The following is a 16517-nucleotide window of genomic DNA, read 5'->3' on the forward strand; positions in this document are numbered from 1 at the left end:
TTTCATTTACTTAATATCTTCTTTTTTGTTTAATATTTTTTTAGTTGTAGATGGACACAATATCTTTAATTTTTCATTTATTTTTGTGTGATACTGAGGATCAAACCCAGTACCTCACACAGGTGAGGCAAGTACTTTATAACTGAGTTACAGCCCCAGCCCTAATATTTTCTTTAAATCAGTTTATGTTTCAGTTTTAGCCATGCCTTAAGCAATGATATCCATGAAATCATGAAAAAGTGTGTAATTTGACTAATACATTTTAAAATAAATACAGAATCATTAAAATAACAAATTTTGCATCCAGGCCAAATCATCTCATGCAATATTTTTTTGGAAAACACTGTTGTAATTCAGTCATTTATCAAATAGCCTTTGAATCCCTACTTCCTGCCAGACACTACACTAAGTGTCAGTTACACACAAATTATCAAGGGGTTAGTGTGATGTTATTTCTGGCTGAGGTGATGTGCATGGTACTGAGGTCCCAGGTGCCAAAATGAAGTTATTTAATTATTTAATCTCACTTTATGCCAGAGGTAAACCTGTATCTTTGAAAAAGAATCCATTTCATTAAAAGGGTGCATGTGGGCTGGGGCTGAAATTCAGCGCTTGCCTCCACGTGTGAGGCAATCCTCAGCACCACATAAAAAATAAATTAATAAACAAAGATATTGTGTGTCCATCTACAACTAAAAAAAAATTTTTTTTAAAGGGTGCATGTGTGTTTAAGGTTTTTATTTTGTTGTTGTTATTTTATTTTTTTGTTGCTGTTAACCATGTCATGTGACCATTATTCATAGTTCAATCATTGTCACTAGAAATTCCTGGAATAAAAAGAGTTTATGGCTTTTTTTTTTTTTTAACCCAAGGGTGCTCAACCACTGAGCCACATCCGAACCCTTTCTATTTTTTGAGACAGGGTTGCCCTAAGTTCCTTAGGGTCTCACTAAGTTGCAGAGGCTAGACTTGAACTTGCAATCTTCCTGCCTCAGGATCCCAAGTCACTAGGATTATAGGTGTGTGTGTGCCACTGAGCCCAGCTGAGTTTGTGCTCTTTGAAAGCACTTTTGCAAGGAAGGGGATGCCCACACCTCAATGAGTCAGGAACTTAAGTGGCCCCCAGTTCCTACTTCAGTATATGACAGCATCTGCCAAATTGCTTAGAGTCATTATTATTACTCTTAAAAAGATTCCCTGGGCAAACAAGTGGAAACCACCGGATTATAAAAGGAGGAAATGTGGAAATGTTTTTATTGGAACACCTTTCAGTGCTAGTATGTATTACAGCTTTCTGAGAGAGGGTTGTTGCTTCATTGTTTCTCAAGTCATCTGAACCTGGAACCCTTTCTTAAGAATCATGTATTGGACTAGTTTTTCATAAATACACTTGGGAAAAATATTCTAGAAACATCCTGCAGTATAACATCAGCCAAGATCAAAAGACCTGGGAGAAGGGAGACAGCAATTTTATCTCTTCCTCCTTTGCAATGGATCCTGGCTGGCAAAAAAAACTTTCCTATGATCCAATCCTGAGGGTTGGAGAAATGGAATTTCATGGAGAATTAACAATTCTCAGACTCAATGTTAGAAGTAGAATAAGAAGAGAAATTCTAGAGTCTAGAGCATACCCTGAGCCCCCAGCAGAAGGAAAGAGCTTCAGCTCACTCAGAGGCATGTCCTAGATACTGGGGTCAAGAGAGGACAGACAGCTTGAGGTGTGTTTGGGGCAGAGGTGGGCTCAACATTTACATTCAGAAGCTGATGGTGTTTGGAGTTCTTCCCTTGGAACATCTGAAGTCCCACACGGAGCCAATGAAGATGATTCCAAATATTTTCCTAGGGCTGAGAATATAAATTCAACTTCAAAACTGGAAAATTTTCAAACCTATTTCTCCATAATGTGGTGTTTGGGTTTCTTTTTAAAATACTGTTCCAGTAAAATTGCATAGTGCTTGTCCTCAGACGTAAACAGCGGCCCAAGGGCAGATGGTGAAAACCATGGTTCTCAGACCGCGAGTTGTAAGAACATTTCTCCCTCAATCGTCACGGAACTTCTGAAGCCAAGTGCAGCACCACATGTGGGCCATGTTTATTCCCAAGGCAGCTCTTATTCTTATTCTCACCAGCAAAGGTTATGAGTCATGTTTGGGTGTCTCATAAATTGTGGTAAATTGAGTCAAATTTGTCTTTTTTCCAATGTAATTGAGCAACAAAAATCACTACTCTGGAAAACACAAAATTCGAGTGGTTGGCATGTGCTACAGGACCTGCGACAGGTTTATAGGCACCTCTCATGAGATATCCCATATTTTAAGGCCCATGTGTTTTCAGGGAAGGCCTGAGTGCCTGCTGAAGTGATTTTATTATTATTATTATTCCATTAGTTTCCTAGATTAAAATCTTAGGCCCTGGTCAAGTTCAGTTTTTCAATTAAAAAACTCCAAATAGATTTAAAAAAAAAAAAGTGGCAGGGTTATAGTCAACTTTATCTGGTAAAAGGGTCTGAAGGCCCTAAGTAACCTCACAGGGACAGGTAAGCAGAAAACCTCCATTAATATCAGCTTGGTAGATTTTCTAAACAAAGATGGCTGCAACTATCCCCTCTCTGCACCCGAGTCCCTTGCAGAATGATGTGGCACCTCCTACTGTCAAGAGATGTAGTCTGTTTCTCCAGCCTGTGGATCCAGGTTGAACTTGCAATTGGAGCCATAAAATATAAAAGAGTAACAGTGTGCTAGGCCTTGCACATTTACCCTCCCTTGGACCCTCTTGAGTAACCTATGGAGAAATAGATTTGAAAATTTTCCAGCTGCTGAAGAACTCAATTATATATGGCCTGTGGTCAGTCAACACCGTCATAGCAGCTGAGGCCTGAGCTGGTACATGTGGTATATGGTATAGGAACCACATGTGACAAAGCCCAGCCAACATGAACAGCCCAGTTGAAATCGGCCAAGCCTGCCCAAATCGTCAGAACCCACCAGTTGCCCCATTAGCTTGTGAGCAAATAATGCTTAGTTATTTTCTTAAACCACTCAGATTTGGGGTGGCTTGGTATGCAGCCATACTAACTGATATAAGCTTAACCACCATATCATCTTCATCACCCATATCATCATTTAACATTTTTCCATATACATCCTCCCCACACATTTCCTCTACTGTTAACATTTTGCATTTCTTAAAAAAATGATTAGCTAATATTGACACAATATTATTAATTCAAGTCCATAGCTCCAGCAGGGTTCACTGTGTTGTATAGCCTTTGGGTTTTGACAAAAGTATAATAGCCCATATCCACCATTACAGTATTGTCCAGAATAGTTTCACTGCCCTTTAAAATCCCTGGTTCTCTACCTGTTCATCCTTCTTTCCCTCCCCTGGATTCCTGGCAAATACTTGACATTTTATTGTCTCCATAGTTTCTAGAATGTCACGTGGTTGAAATCATGCACTATGTAGCCTTGTCAGATTCGGTTACCTTACCGTATTCTATGTATCTAGCACTATGTTTCTTTCAACCCTGGGATTATGTCACTTAACCTCGAAAGGTGTTTTACTGTTATGTTCAATTTACTAAGCTCAGAGAAGAAAAGTTACACACACAGGTAATAAATGCTGGAGCTTGGGAAACACAGACCTGCCTTTAGAGTCTGAGCTCTTAACTACCACAGCGAAAGTTGGGAAGGATGACCCAGAGGCCACATGCAGCCTCCGATTTTGTTTCACTTGGCTCACCTGCTATTTTAAATACCAGAAAATGTCAGCTTTTCTTTAAACATTGTAGATTTGGCAATTTTAGGCCTGCATTCTCACAGGGAATTATCTTAGTCAGCTTGGGGTGCTGTAACAGACCCTAAGGACTCGGGGGCTTAAACAGCAGACTTTTTTTTTTTTGCTTTATTCTTTTTTTTTAATTTTATTATTGGTCGTTCAAAACATTACATAGTTCTTAATACATCATATTACACGGTTTGATTCAAGTGGGTTATGAACTCCCGCTTTTACCCCGTATACAGATTGCTGAATCACATCAGTTACCCTTCCATTGATTGACATATTGCCTTTCTCGTGTCTGATGTATTCTGCTGTCTGTCCTATTCTCTACTATCCCCCCTCCCCTCCCCTCCCCTTTTCTCTCTCTACCCCTTCTACTGTAAATCATTTCTTCCATTTGTATTATCTTGTCTTACCCCTCCTTTCCTCTTTTATGTCATTTTGTATAACCCTGAGGATCACCTTCCATTTCCCTGCGATTTCCCTTCTCACTCCCTTTCCCTCCCACCTCTCATCCCTGTTTAATGTAAATCTTCTTCTCAAGCTCTTTGTCCCTACCCTGTCCTTGTTTACTCCCCTTATATCAAAGGAGTCATTTGGTATTTGTTTTTTAAAGATTGACTAACTTCACTTAGCATAATCTGCTCTAATGCCATCCATTTCCCTCCAAATTCTATGATTTTGTCATTTTTTAATGCAGAGTAATACTCCATAGTGTATAAATGCCACATTTTTTTTTTTATCCATTCATCTATTGAAGGGCATCTAGGCTGATTCCACAGTCTTGCTATCGTGAATTGAACAGCAGACATTTATTGCTCACAGTCTTGGAGGCTGGAAGGTCAAGCTCAAGGTGCCAGCAGGATCTGTTCTTGATAAAGACTCTTCCTCACTTACAGGCTACCCTCCTTCTCACTGTGTCCTCACATGGCAGAGAGAGGGAACTCTGGTCCCTCTTCTTCTCACAAGGACAATTCATGGGGCCCCACTCATTGAATCCTAGTTACTTTCCAAAGACTCTAACCACACGCTTCAAACACAATCAAATTGGAGGTTAGGGCTTCAGGCTATGAATTTTGTGGGGACGCAAGCATTCAGTCTACAACAGCAAATAATTGGCTAGTGTTAAGTGACAGTTGTGGTCAGGAGGTCATGACACTGTCCTTTTCCAGAGTCCTTACTACTTCCTATGGCAATGACCTGAACCTAGTCCCTTATCCTAGTCACTTGATCTCTCTGACACCAGGAGTATTTGAGTTTGGTTTGTTGTTGTTGTTGTTTTTATTTTGTTTTGTTGTTGTTGTTTTGTTTTGTTGTTTGTTTTATTTTCTTTCTTTTCTTTTCTTTTCTTTTCTTTCTTTCTTTTCTAATTTTTTTTTCCCACTGATTTCCCTCCCAGTGATGTCACTGACCCTGGCTGGAGTCATGTAGGGCAAGAGTACAGTTTGGCTGTACTATGAGGCAGCTCATCTGGGTCTTGGAATAAAAGGACTGTGCTGCACTCAGGCAGTCCTCACCTGCAGCGTAGAACACCTTAAATGAGGCACGTCACTAGCTTGGTTCTTTTGGCCTCAAAACCCCTCCTAAAGTGGTGTAGGTTCATGAGGGCTTCTCACCTCTGATCAGGACACCTTGAAGCTGACCTAATGACAAGGCCAATGGGCAGGCAAAGGTGAGCTCTGGTCCCTGAGAAGGTCACTTCATGCCAACCAGCTACCTGCCCCTAAGCATTCCCCACAGAACAAAGTCTTCTCTGTAAAACCTCCTGAAGAGTTATTTTCTTAGCTTTGCTTAAGAAATCGACTCCAACATCCAAGGGTTCTATCACTTGGATCACTTCTGCCATTTCTCATGCTTTTGGTGGTCAGGTGGACTACACTTTTACTCCGGGTTCCAATGCTTTAATGTGAAAACACTACTTGGCTTTCTCCCTCGTACTTTTAGGAATGACTTTCAGCTGCGACCTCTTATTATGGGTACACCTGAATCCTTTTAGAAACATCTCCACTGCCTAGTAAGGATGAGAGTCCAGTGAAAGGAATTTCAACCATCCTTGATGGATGGTCGGCTTGGGAAGGCAGACCTGAAGCTGGGCTGGAAACAAGAGGTGGAGACAATTGGGTTAAAGGGAATGTGGAGTCTTGGGAGCAAACTAGGAAGTAGGCAGAAATTGAGGAAGAAGGACAGTAAGTGAAATCAAGGAAATTTAGACAGAAGAAGAGCTATCAAGAGTGAAGAGAAGCCTAAGTGTTACATGATGCAGCAGAGCAGGTGAGATATGAAGCCATGCCAGGTGTCTTAAAACAAGATTGAAGAATAAAATGATTTAATATGAAATTTGATATTGGTTACCAGAGTGTAGTAACATGAAGCTCCCCATAGTAATCCACAGACTTTTGGTAAAAGTTCTACTACAATCCATACCTGTATTCATAAGCATGAATGGGGGATAAGGGAACATCGAGAAGGTCCTAAGTTTGGAGTCCTATGGGACAGAAAAATTGGAGCAGCTTTAAGATAGAGAGCAAAACAAGACTTCAGGGAACACCGGAAATGGAGCCAGAGGTGACAGTGAAGTTTAGAATCTGGGGCGGGCATTGAACTTCCTTAGTCTTTACCTGGGGGTTTGGGTGCCACTCTTATGTAGATCTTGAGGGTCCAGAACACTCTGGATGACACCCAAGTTACATAACCACTGGGTTTCAACGAGAATTTTCCACTGAGATCTCCCAGCTGGTTCCATTCAACCTGCCCCAGGCAAATGCAAACAAACCACAGGTATTTGATCCTGTAGGAGGGACAGGGTGTCCAGACAGAGTGAATGTGTGGGCCCTGGTGTGTGTGTGTTTTCCCAGCAGCCTCTGCAACTGGAGAAATTTGTGATTCAAGATTTGCGTAGTAGTTGCCTAAGAGAAAATGGAATCTGCTTGAGGTTCCTGGATGGGGTATGAATAATGCAAATCTTTAATTTTCACTGAGCTGTTTACTTTACAAGCTTGTCTTCAGAGTACAAGACATTTTGCCATCTTGGTGAAAATTCTGATTGCAAATTTTGGTAGTAAAGGGCGATTTCACTACACATTTTAATCAGAAATCTATCAATATTGATGGATCTTCATAAGTCACTTTTCAGAGCAAATATAAGAAAGCCAGTGGAGCAGTCGGGAACTACATTCAGCTATGAATAGACTAAGACCTGAAAATAAAAGTGCACTGATCACATAATCGTTCACTCTTTCTTGAAAAGGAGTCTGGACATGGACCCTCCAGGGATGATGCTGTGGTTCCATGATGGGCTCCATCCCCCAACTTTTCTTTCCATCCTCAGGACCCCTTTTCTACTCTGAAGGTTGCTGGAAATTCAGCCAGGACAGGAGGGAAAAGGAAGAGCTTGTTTCCTTTTCTTAATGAGCCTTTCGGAAGTACCTCTCAGCAGGTCCACTACACATGGTTGGCCAGAGCACAGACCCAGGCCACACCAGATGGCAGGGAAGACGAGGTAGTGTCGTTTCTCAGCAGGGCACCTTGCCCAGCACTGCTGAGAAAGTGGGACGAACAGACATGGACGGCAGCCCTCTCTCTCACCACACCACCGCATTCTTTGGTTGATTCTCCTTTGGAGGAAGCTAAAAGCTGCTGGGGTTTTTTTGTTGTTTTGTTTTGGTGGTTGTTTTCATTTTCCTGAATTTATTTGGTTAGCATGAATTCCTTTTAATTTAGAATTTATAATGATGATTTAGTTCATTCCTTTGTGTTAGACCATCAGATCTCACCAACACATAGTATATGCTCTTGTGAGATTTCTTTCACGTACATTATTTCTACCAAAGTGAAATTTTCTAATATCAAATATGGTACTTTAAAATTACCTCAAAAATATTACTCCACCTTCTGTAGTTAGATATGGAATCTCCCCCAAAGGTCCAGGGGTTAAGGGCTTGATTCCCAGACTTTACTGGGAGGTACTGTGGTGCTCTCGGAGGAGGGATCACGTGGAAGGCCCTTAGGTCATTGGCGGAGTGCCCCTGAAGGGGATCTTGGGACCCCAGCCCCTTCCTTTATTTGTTTGTTTGTTTGTTTGTTTTTCTTCCTGGCCATGAGGTTAGCAGGCTGCTCTCCCACCAACTCCACGCCATTGCATCACCAGAGGCTGAAGGAATCTCCAAAACTATAAGCCAAAATAATCTCTTTATAAGTTAATTATCTTGGGTATTTCATGTAGTGATGGAAAGCCAACACACACCGTTATTAATATGGCAGGAAAAATAAGATAATCACCATCAAACACTTTGGTGTGGCCTTCTAGGAAAAGCTAAATATGGAGCTGGACAAAGTGACAAACCACACGTAGTCCCAGTCCCTCAGCAAGCAAGTTTGAGGCCAGTCTCAAGAATTTAGTGAGGCCCTGTCTCAAAATGTAAAAAGTAAAATAAAATAAAAAGGAATGGGAATGTGGTTTGGTGGTATAACACCCCTGGGTTGTATGTATGTATTAAGTATGTATTGTATTTATTATATTTATTGCTTAACTAATCTATGAGAAAGATATAGAGTAATTTAGTAAGAAAGAACATTAGAGAAGCAGAAAGGAAAAAACTGCAGGAAAGAATGACAGAAGGAGTTGACGGAAGGAAGCCCAAGCAGATAAGAAGGTGAGTAAAGAGCGCAGCCACCCAGCCCAGAAGGACTGTGGGCTAAGGCAGGTGTGACAGTGGTGGGGGAGATAGAAGGTCAGATAGGTGCCCATCTCCCTGTCCTGAATAGTGAGGAATGGAGTGACTAAGTTAGAGATAAGTCTTACTTTACTGCCATAAACACCTGGTCCTTGTCCATTTTTTGATAACGGAGTACCCTCTATGGTGGTTTGAAAATAGCATTCATTAGTCCAATGTCTCCCTTTATGGCATCGTGGGCAAATACCCGGTATTCTACTCCTTTGATACCTAGCTTTGTTAAACCCTCCTCCTATGGGGCAACTCCTTTTAAAATGTCCTGTTTGTTCACAATTGTAGCATGTTTTTGGCCTGGCATCTAAAGCCTGTTGTACTGCAGCTGCCAAGACTTTCCCTTGTTCATTAATGTCTCTACATAATTTAATATATGTGTTTAAATCTTCATGTTTCCATGGTCTAATGACTCTCTGCAGCAACGATTTGCTTGCTCATAAGCCAGTTGTTTTATTAATGGCATTGTTTGTTCTATATCCCCCAAAACTCTGGCAGCTGTTTGAATACCTATCTACAAATTCAGCGTATGGTTCATTAGCTCTCTGTATTACCTTAGATAATTGACCTTGTAAATCTCCATGTCTTTGTAAACTCTTCCATGCCCTAACTGCGTCTGCAGCAATTTGTGCATATATAGAGGATCATATTCAATTTGTTGCCGTTGACCCTCATAAGGTCCTTTTCCTAACAACATATCTAGCTTTCTTTGAAGGTAACCGGCTGCTGCATTTCGCCTAGCTGTCTCCGTGCAAAATTCCTCATTGGCAACCTTCCATAACAAATATTGTCCTCCATTTAGCACGGATTTACACATGCTAGCCCAATCTGCTGGCGTCATGTCCAAGTTGGTAATGGATTTGACCATGCTTACAGTGAAGGGTGCTTGGGGACCATAGGTTGTTACAGCCTCCTTTAACTGCTTCACTGTTTTTGAAATCTAGAGCACAGTGAATTTGCTGCCTTCCTGCCTGCTCAAGTACAGGGCATGCTAATCTTTGAGGTCCTGTCTCAGGATCCCATCTATCAACTACGGGGGTTGGGGGCCCCATAGGATATGTTGTCTCTATAGGTGGACTTGTTGGTTGGACACTTACACCCCCTGGTGATAGAAAGGTGTTAGTAGCAGCCTCCTGTTGTAACTGTTTCCCTGATAGTTCTTCCTCCTTTAAATTTTCTTCCTCTGTCTGACTAGCTCGAGAGACCTTCTCTTTTACTTGATCTAAAATGTCTTTCTACATGGTCTGAACCTCTAACAATTTACTTAACACTCTTTCAGTTTGTTTTTTACTAATTTCCAATCTACTATAAAGATAACACAACCCAACAAGATAACACAAAACAAAACTGAAACAGAATGAAACAAAAACGGAACAAAAAATCACTGTATCGATTTTCCTATTTTCTTGAAATGTATTTTCATGGTCTATCTCTCTCTTCCTCAGGGGCGAACAACTTCAAACCTTGAGCCAACCATTTTTCCCAGTTTGCCTGAGAAAGTTCTAGGGATAGGCAGCTTGAAACAAAAACAAATCAAAACAAGAACACATTGCTTTTTGAAATGGTCACCCATTCTCTTGCCTTCTCTCAGGGGCGAGCAATTTCACTTACCTCCGAGCTTCAGGCGTTCCCAGTACGGGCCGCCAAATGCCGCAGTCCGGCTGGGCACAAAATCACGAGCCACTCAAGCAGGAACAAATTTTATTTCCAAAACTCCCGTGAATGCCACACATGCGGCCTTCTCCCGGGACACACTACACCAACTGGAAGTCCCTCCTCTGGAATTCCCTCCTACCACACTTCCCCAACCAATGGGAACTCTCCGGGAGTCCCTCTAGAGCTCCAAAGTAGCAGACTGAGGCGGACAGCAGGGGTCTAATCTCCAATTGAATGCACATCTTAACATAATCATTATCATCTCAATGGCTTGCTGGGGTCACCTTTCACCCAAAAATGCCATTCGTCATGGCTATGGCTCTCAGCACCTTACAGGCTGTTCAAGGTAACCCTGTGAGGTGACCTGGAAGCCTTGGATGCTTGGACAGCCTAGGTTCAGCTTGCCTTCCTAGTTTCCATGTTTCATGAATACTGGGTTAAAATAAGTCAGCCCACAGCCCTTAAGTACAGGGTGGACAGCCTCACCTGTGAACTCAATGGACTTATGACAGGACCCTCAAGAGAATGGGGGGGGGAATGCAGGGAATATCCTCCAGGTCCTGACCATTTGAGAAAGACCAGGTACGCAAGTATAAATCACAAACATCACCTGAGATACAGCAGAACACCTAAGGATAGGACCAGGTTGGTCATAACTTGGGGGACAGAAGGTGTACATACCAAAAGACCAGCATAAGGTCTCAAGAAGCCCATCCCACACTCACTTGGTTTCCTCTTGGAGAAAAGTAGGGGAAGAAGGAAGGAATTTTAAATACCAAGAAATGATTTCCTAAGGCATGGGATTAAACATAAACCAGTATAAATAAGTTTAAATCATGAGTTTCAATTGGATTGGGGTCCATTTGTCCCCACTCCCCTCTCACACTCCCCAGAGAAGTAGGAATGAGAGGGGCACAGGAGGCAGAGTTTATCAGGCATATATAAATACAGGCACTTTCTCTGCACCTTTGATTAGGGAGAGGCCATCTGTGGCTGCACCAGAACTGCTAAATTCTTTAACAGCCTAAGGGGTCCAAGTGTTCTGCCTTCTTCCACAACATTGTCTCTTGTGAGTCTCCCATGAAGTAAGTGTGGACAACATTTTTTTACCTCCATTGCACAATGAATGAAGGGACATGGGTCATAAACTCGAAGTGATGGAGGAAGGATTCCATTTCTCCAGCTAGGTCTCTGTGCACTGAGCAAGGGAATACAAAAGGCTCCAGGTGTTTCCAACGAGGTCTCAGCAAGCAGGCTGACCAGGCAATAGACACATACGGGCACTGCTCTCCGGACATACTGACGGTTCTCACTCTGACCAAAGAGTAAACTCTGGGCAGAGACAGCCCCACACAGCAAGCCCTGGGAGATCCACCCAGATGCCTATATGCTGCAGTGTTCTGTTTTCCCAGAGCATCCACAAAGCCCTGTTAAAGCTCCAGACCCAGTTTCTCATTTCATTTTGTGCCAAGGACATTTTATTTGCAGTTTTCTCAACTCCCACAAGGCCTCATTGTAGCTCTGTTGGTCTGATTTAATTAACATCAATTCTTGAAAAGACTCACATACAGGACTGGTCTTATTGTTCTCTCTTGCTGACTTGCTGGAAAACCATACACAAACCCCACTGAACCCAACTGCGGCAGACCCAACCACATCATCATCCAAAAGTCATTTGTCACTTCCTAAATTAGTTATAAGCCAAGTTCAGGTTCATAGGAAGCCCCGAGATCTCAACAACTTTTCCAGGGTCCCAAGATTTAAGCTGTGTTCCCTTTAACCCATTAAGTCTCGAGTTTTCAATTCTGTGAATATTTCAATGAAATTAATCAGGATGCAGTAAAATAGGTTGGAAATCATAATCTAGAGCTTATATAATTTATTATCATTCGTGATATTAATGAATAGTATCACTCATAATTCACCTTTTACTTTTCTCAAAATAATGAAACTCCAAAAAATGGAAATATTTAATTCAAAGTCACCGCAGTGGCATGTTTGATGCTCAGTTTAAGTTCTTAGGTGTTCCATCAATGGGACTCTGGGACGTAATGGGTTAAGATGGGCTGGGGATCTAGAATTGAAATGATGTTTGTAAATCAGCCTCTCTGGGTCTGTGGGCTCCAGCTGCTCGAGTTTCATTAGGATGACTTCTCGGGGCCTTCAGATCTCATTTCACATCAGGCTAAATCTGGTCTTGATTAAAGCTTCAGTGGGGGAAGCATATGGCAGTCAGAAAGGCAGAGGCCCTGTTACAAGCCCCTGCAGGTTCACGCCAAAGAAAGCCAGAGCCCGTAAACGGTCTGCCATTCCTTCAAGTTGGGCTCCAAATGAAACATGAGCTTGTGTCCTGCCTTTTGTTTATGGATTTGAGTTAATTGAGTTTTTAATTATTAAAAGTAAGACCAGTCAGGCAAGGAATTTAGTGAACTAAGCATTAAAATTGTGCATTAGGGAGGCAAATTTACTCCTAAGTCCTCCTCACACAAATTAGCGTGGGGATTCTGCTGTCATCTATTTTAATAGGAAAATAGGAAGGGGTGGGACTGTAACCATTCGTAGTTTGCTAAGCTTTTGCATCTGCAGAGTGAAAGGGGTAATGGTTTACCTTTTGAATTCCATGAGGCCAAACAAAACTTTTTTTCTAAGACATACTTCCAGTTGACTCCAGGACTAGCCATACAAAGGGGAAATAGATCCTTGCTCCCCATCATCAGAGCTCCCAGCCAGAGCAGACCAGAAATTACACAGCTTACTTCCACAGATACAGGAGGGGAGGGCTTTTGCAGAGTGGTCTCATTACTGAAGGAATCGCATGAAATTTTGTTCTGCATGGTCTTGAGTTCTTTATGTTGTAGAAGCAAAGCATTAGAGGTAGAGTTTTCTTGTAACCGACAGATTTCCTTTTTTTCTTATAATTATGCAAATTATTTCAAAATAAATGCTACTACAGCATATTCCTCATTTTTTTAAAAAAAATCTGTTTTATTTTTAATCAACATACAATAATTGTACAAGGTTATGAGGTAGAAAGTGCTGTTTTAATGATCAGATCATGTAATTAGTATATCCATCATCTTAAACATCTATAGTTTCTTTGGAGTGAAGCATTCAAAATCCTTCCTTTTGCATTTTAAGATCTCTGCTTCCTTTCTTCTTAAAACAATGTTATGAGTCTTTTTTCTTATGAACCATTCCTATTGTTTTTCAAAAGACTGTTAATTCCTTCTAAAGAAATAGCAGCAAAGTGTTTTCACTGCACCTTGTAGGATAACTGGATCTGTGCTGGCAACCTGTACACTGTCCCCAACTAGCACAGGGTCCTGTCTCTGGCAGTTGCATCCAGGTAAAATCCTAGGTTTCCTAGGAATGCCCACAACAGCCCATTCCTAGGAACTGAAACCCAGAAAACACAGCTGGAGACCCAGGAACCCCAGGGAGATAAGCAGCAGAGCTCACTGGGCCAGAGGGATGGGGCTGGGGTTTGGAGTTACAAGGGGGAGCGAGATGCTCAGTATCCTCAGCAAGAGACAGTTTGTCCTTATAGATGTTTCTTTGATGTTCTATGGATATCTGTGTTCTCAGAGCGTTTATTTAGCACCTGCTCTGTGTTGCTTCAAATTTAGTTCTCATAGATATCCTTTATTATCCATCATATTCCATCTCACAGGAATCATGGCATCCTACTTCTGAATCTTCTAACCTGAGGGTTATTTTAGAGTTTCCATCAACTCAACTCAGAAACAACTCAAAGAAGGAGACGACATGTACCCATGAGGCACGAGTGATTTCTGAAGACTCATGACCCAGGTGATTCTCTCTGAACCCTCCTTCTCTGGGTCAGGCTTTTCTATCTAGAAGACTTTACATTTTCCACATGAAATTGCCCATAGCTTGTCTGTGGTAGAGTGTGTCTCTGTGCTCCTGCAGAATGGACCAAAGCCCACACTCCCAGGGCTGGCTCAAGAAAGCATGGTTCTATGCCAGGAGAGAAACATTCCTGTGAAAGAACATGTTTTAGTCAGCTTTCTCACTGCTGTGACTGAAAGACCTGACAAGAACAATTATAGAGGAAGAAAGTTTACTTGGGGGCTCACAATTTCAGAGGTCTCAGTCCATGGACAGCAGGCTCCATTCCTCAGGGCTTAAGGTGAAGCAGAATAACATGGTGGAAGAGTGTGACAGAAAGAAGCAGCTCACATGATAATCAGGAAGGGGAGGAAAAGAGAGAGAGAGAGAGAGAGAGAGAGAGAGAGAGAGAGAGAGAGAGAGAGACTGACTCCACTCACCAAATACAAAACATTTACCCCAAAAGCAAGCCCCCATTGACTGCCTCCTCCAGCCATACCCTACCCACCTTCAGTTACCACTCAGTTAATCCCAGTGGATTAATTCACCTACAAGGTTAGGGCTTAGTAACCCAATCATTTCTCCTCTAAACCTTCTTGCATTGCATCTGCTCCTCAGCCCATCTGTCTACCTCGTTACCTGAGCCCCACTTTTTGTATCAAACATCACCTGGCTGCTGCTTTCAAAGCTTGGCCAGAGGGGAAGTGATGAAGTAGACACCCAACTATCTCCTCTCAAAAAAAAAAGAGAAATATTCTATTTACTCTCACATTGCTTGTTTCCTCCGACTTTGGTGTGACTCCCTCAAGGCTCTGGGACATCATACGCAAAGCTGCCTTGTGAATAGAATTCCCCAGGCCAACGCTGTGGTGTTGGTGCTGTCACTGCAGTCAGGATGTGTACCCGGGACACTTCTGGAGCACTGTGGAGAGGGCTCCCCAATCTCAGTCAGATCATCGTAGCTATGCGTGTGCAGTAAAGGAGCTCAAGACACATGGCCAGGCATATGGGTGTTCTGATCTGGGTGTCTGGTAATTTAAAAAGTCAGCCCCTAACCCAAGGAAACCTCTGGAGGCAGACACAAGTGGCTATGGGGACAGCAGAAGTTGACCATTTCCTATAAAGTCACAGAGCCTAGAAGAAATAATGGTACACCACCCCACACCCATTTGCAAATATATTTATTGTTTTTTACAGTTTAAACTAAAATTAAGGGAGTCTAATAAAATTCTGGCTTTTCCTAAAGCTGCTTAGAATCCTTTTTGAAAATAATAAACACTAAATCGTTTTATCTTGGGGCTTGACCTTGTTTTGCTGTTATACTACTTCCCGTAAGTCTGACTAGGAGGTAGCCCAGGATTCGTCCTGGTCCTCTTTTTCCAACTTTAAAAATCAAAACAGAACATTGCTACTGGTCATCTCTGTGACAAACAGACTGATCTCTTGGCTCACAGGTAGAAGAAAAAAAATTAAGTTATTGATTTCAATAACTTTGTTACCACCATGCAGAATATTTTGCAATTAATCTTAAATACATCAAATTATTTTCTGCTCTTGGAAAAGGGGTGTTCCCAGAGGAGGCTTCATAAGACATCAGGATTATCTCCAAATGGAATGTTTTTCTGAGGTCTCTTTATAAAGTCCTCACTGTTTTTCAAAACAGAGATGGTTCTAGTATACACTGCACCATCTTGCAATTACTGGGTTAATTCTGAAGGCAACTCTCCAGCAGAGATAGACCAAAGCCAAACAAGACACATATTTCAGAAAGCTCTGTCAGAGAATACACGATGGAATCACATTCAGTAGTTAACAAACCTCCATTATCTCATACTCTCCCAAGGAAATGTCTATCTTTCTGACACGAGAAGTTCTCGTTCAGTATGAATGTTGAAGATTTTATTTTACTCAAATAAAACAATCCCTGTGCAGTTGAATTTCTTTCACTATTCATTCACTATTTCCCTGAAGGATTAAAAATGCTTTTTAGGGAGCCAGTAGTCACGTCTGCACATCAGACTGACAGTGTGGTCCACTTGTTCATGATAACACTAAGTTGCTCCAAGGAATAAGGCAAATTGTACTGATCACATCCACTTGACGCAGTTTGCGTCAACAGAAACTGAGACTGGGCAAGTCCCCGTTATCTCTTAAATATAACACTCTTCATTTTTGTGGCAACAAAGAAAAAGTTGCTAATAAATGTAATTTCATCTAGTGTAAGAAATGGGCTTCTTGGGTTTTGCTTTGTTTTCAACATGTTTTACTGAAAAGACCCAGAATGCAGCAGGACTGTTCCATCAAAGCCCAGGGGTGGAAGCCCATTGAGCCACAACTGAGAGTGAACATTCAGAACCCAGGAGAATGTGTTACCATTTCTCTTTGTTTAAAAATGTTGACATTTATCATCATATTTTTTTCTCATTAACCTGTTTCCTTAAATATTGAACTATCATATTATGTATTAGAGATATTAACGTCCAATGCAATTGCCTAATTTTCCTCACC

The sequence above is a fragment of the Urocitellus parryii genome, chromosome 10 (assembly GCF_045843805.1).
Source record: "Urocitellus parryii isolate mUroPar1 chromosome 10, mUroPar1.hap1, whole genome shotgun sequence".
NCBI lineage: Eukaryota > Metazoa > Chordata > Mammalia > Rodentia > Sciuridae > Urocitellus > Urocitellus parryii.